Raw genomic sequence first — 4,347 nt, forward strand, 5'->3', positions numbered from 1 at the left:
ATGCGTACCCCCATTCACTAACACATGCAACTAAAATAATCAATAAATAGTAATATGACTGATATCTGCAGTTGCACGTTGGTAATTTGTGCAATATTAAAATTATAAGTCCATAAAAGAAACTCGGCTCAAACAATGTCCATAGATTCATAAAGTGCAGTAATCTAAAGTGCAGGATGTGAACATGAAATTAATCACACAGGGGAATCCACCACCTCGGGCATATAGGTATATCACATCTGGAGGCAAAGAGGCAGCCAGGGGGTTAAACGAACTGCTCCATCAGAGGCATAGTTGGAAGAGGAAGCCTTGTCCTAGGGAAGATAGTGTGTATCTGAAAGTTGCGCCAGTACACTTGCCCACATAGACAAGTACCGCAGGGAGTCCTCAGCCAATGATTATCAGCCCCCAGTAGTAGCTGCAGTCAGACAGATACACCATGAAGACGAAGTAGAGACATTCCAATAGGATCCAGCTGTGGTTAGTGGCCAAAGCATCACCCCTTCTGAGGATGCACTTTGTGTGCGAAACATGTTGAGGAGCCATACACGCCTGAGACGTCACGCCACCGGATCAAGGAGGTCCGGTGGCCCCCATAACTATCCAGCTGGTCAGTTTTTCTAAATGGTTTATGAACGTTTTTGCTGCATGCTTTGTCTACATTTCATTAGCGATAGCCTCCATTTGCTTTTATGTATGTTTATCACTTTTAACCATTAATAAAATAATTTATATTTTGACCTACTACACTATGGCCACTATTCTCTGCTCCACATCGAGCATTTGACCCCCCAGGACCATATGGTGACCACCCTGAGGCCCAGAGGAGAGTGACTCATTTAAGCTGACCCCCATCGCAGCTTCCACCAGTAGAGAAGATCTCTCGAGGCACCAGTATTGTGGGACATCCTGTCCAGTGTGAACTGCACCTTCCACAGGACAAGAGGATTCCTATTATATACCGACTTAAAACTTCATATCTAAAAGGATTTAAAAAAATCATGAGGCAGCACAGAAACATCCTCGCTAATGAGAATACGTGTGCAGAGGTGCGTAGACCCCACGACATACCTACAAATGAAGCAGACTAGTCAAAGACTTGTAGTAAGAGCCAGGGGCGGACTGACAACACATGGGGCCCCCGGGCAATAGGGGATCATGGGGCCCGCAGTCTCTAGTCTTCTGTACTGTGTCCGCAGTCTCTAGTCTTCTGTACTGTGTCCGCAATCTCTAGTCTTCTGTACTGTGTCCGCAGTCTCTAGTCTTCTGTACTGTGTCCGCAGTCTCTAGTCTTCTGTACTGTGTCCGCAGTCTCTGGTCTCCTGTACTGTGTCCGCAGTCTCTGGTCTCCTGTACAGTGTCTGCAGTCTCTGATCTTCTGTACTGTGTCCGCAGTCTCTGGTCTCCTGTACTATGTCCACAGTCCCTGGACTTCTGTATTATGTCCGCAGTCTGTGGTCGGTCATCTCCTGTGCTATGTCCGCAGTCTCTGGTCATCTCCTGTGCTATGTCCGCAGTCTCTGGTCATCTCCTGTGCTATGTCCGCAGTCTCTGGTCATCTCCTGTGCTATGTCCGCAGTCTCTGGTCATCTCCTGTACTATGTCCGCAGTCTCTGGTCATCTCCTGTACTATGTCCGCAGTCTCTGGTCATCTTCTGTACTATGTCCGCAGTCTCTGGTCATCTCTTGTACTATGTCTGCAGTCCATTGGTTCGGAATATTTTTTTTCCTGTTTTCCTCCTCTAAAATCTAGGTGCCTCTTATGGTCAGGTGTGTCTTATGGAGCGAAAAATATGGTACATCACTGACAGCAAAACATTTAAACATCCAAATCATGCTGCTTTGTGACCTTTTCTTTTGATAAGGCGCACTATAGATTTTTACATAAGAGTTTGTATACAATGTATATATATATATAAAAATGTGCTACAGCAGACGGGAGCTTGTGTAACCCCTCCCCCCCAACTACTGCTGACGTATGACATAGGTCGTGGGTGAAAAAGGGTTAAACATTCAAAGCATGCTGATTCTCACCTTTTGTTCTGGTAAGGCAGGCTACAGAGTTTACCTGAGGATGTTTAAATGACTACCCCTCCCACCGTCCCAATCTTACTGCATAGCGAAGAAGAGCACACAGATCCAGTTATGACAAGTATATACTTAAAAAAAGAAAGATTTGCTTGTTAGTTTATGTTGATCAGGGCAGGGGGCAATTGAATATATAATATGAACACATTACAATTCAGTTTTTTTATATACAAAGCAAGCATACTTACAACGGTGCAAAAGAGGTATGATCATATAATGCCATTTTAACATCTCTACCCCAGTTAATTGACAACAATTCACACCTTTACTCATGGAAATCAAGGAATTAATATCCAATCAGGATTCCTGGCACCAACAATGGGGTTATGTAAGGAGGACAGGATGGCACCACAACTTTCAAACCTCCCATGCTGCTCTTGGACAACCAATATTAACATGCTGCATGTGATTGGATTAGGCGTTCTTTGGTGTGAATATAAATAATGAAGTATCTTCCTGACACTCATTGGAACTGAAAAAGTGGCTTAGTAAGTTTGGAAATGTCTTTAAAATTCCAGAACAAGTCTAGATGAATGTGACTACTACTGCTACTGAACAGAAAGATAACAAATGTACTCCAATCGTAGCTCTTCTTGCTGTATGTATCTTTGTGAGCAAGCTGGGATCTGTGAAAAACATTAACCGCTACCTCCCCCTTCCCCGCCCTATAGCAGAAATACTGCTACAGGGCAACAGGGGTGTGCAAAATCACATATATATTCACATGATTTTGCATTTCCGGGTAGGGGTCGTGTGCCAGCTGAGCGTGCCCTACCTGTGCCGCCATTCGTGGCCTCGGCTGCCAACCACCGGGTCCCGGCTGGTTATTCCCTGCCGGGACCCGACGGGGGAGAAACCAGTGTATAAACAACACAGATCTCTCCCCATTCAGCTCCTACACACTGCTTTATATGGCTCTGCATAGCACAACCATACAAAGCAGTGTGCTTACAGTGTAAAGCACACACATACAACATAGTAAAACAGCACACAGTTAACCCTTTGATCACCCCAGATGTTAACCCTTTCCTGCCAAGTGCCATTAGTACAGTGTCAGTGCTTTTTATTAGCACTGATTACAGTATTGGTTTCACTGGGGATGTCAGTGACACCAAGTCAGTTCCCCCGGTGTCAGAATGCCCCCCGCAGTTCCTTTGTCCCGCTATAAGTCGCTGATTGCCGCCATTACTAGTAACAAACTAAAATTTAAAAAATTCCAGTATATATACCACCATTTGTAAATGTTATAAGCTTCACGTAAACCAATTAATTTACACGTATAGGGATTTTTTTCAGCAAAGACATGTAGAAAATTTTTTTAGTTTTTTTATTGGACATGTTTAATAGCAAAAAGTCAAAAATATTGTTTTTTTTCTCAAACTTGTCAGTGTTTTCTTGTTTATAGCGCAAAAAATAAAAAACACAGAGGCAATCAATTACCACCGAAAGAAAGCTCTATTTGTGGGAAAAAAAGGATGTAAATTTCATTTGTATGCAGAGTTGCATAACCGTGCAATTGTCAGTTAAAATAACCCAGCGCTGTAATACCAAAAATGGCCTGGTAAGGAAAGGAGGTAAATCCTCAGGAGGGCAAGTGGTTTAACCTCTTTGCGCCGGCACCTCCTGACCCTTTAAGGGTTTCAGAAGCCGGGGGGCCGGGTGGGGTTTTAAGGTCATGTGACCGCTGTGATTTGCCGTCACGGCGGTCACATGATCAGGAAAGGTCCCAATCGAAAGAGGAGATTGAGACCTTTCTGTGAGTATGGGACATGCGTGCTGGGAGTGCGCAGGGCTCGCTCTCAGCACATATGTTTTTGGTAATTGCACGCAAATGTGCGGCCACTCAGCGTCAAGGCCCAGACATCGGGAGGCCGCACCTTTGCGTGCGGCCAGTGTGAAGAGGTTAAGAAAGGTTGTTTTTCGGGTGGAGACATGATGCATGCAGTCACTTTGCTGAACTAAGATTGGAGAGCTAAGATTGGGGTGCAGCTGTTATCTTTCATCCTTTGATGTAGAGAGGAGAAGGACTATGGGAGCCTGCACCCAGATTGTCCATGCATGGTAAGGGGAGCAAGTCTTTAGCGGTGGTATGAATCTGGACTGCTTGCAAGTGCAGGTAACTTATGCCCTGTAGACCAATGTGAAAGTGAAAGAATTCTCTTGTATACTATTCCTTGAAGCTATTCTAAAGCTGACCTTTATCTTACACATACTGTATGTTGGAATGTGATGGAAACACCTTGTAGTGCTATGGTGCTG

The sequence above is a fragment of the Staurois parvus genome, unplaced genomic scaffold (genome assembly GCF_062004578.1).
Source record: "Staurois parvus isolate SC_StPar_1 unplaced genomic scaffold, SC_StPar_1.0 ptg000386l, whole genome shotgun sequence".
In the NCBI taxonomy this organism is placed as follows: Eukaryota; Metazoa; Chordata; class Amphibia; order Anura; family Ranidae; genus Staurois; species Staurois parvus.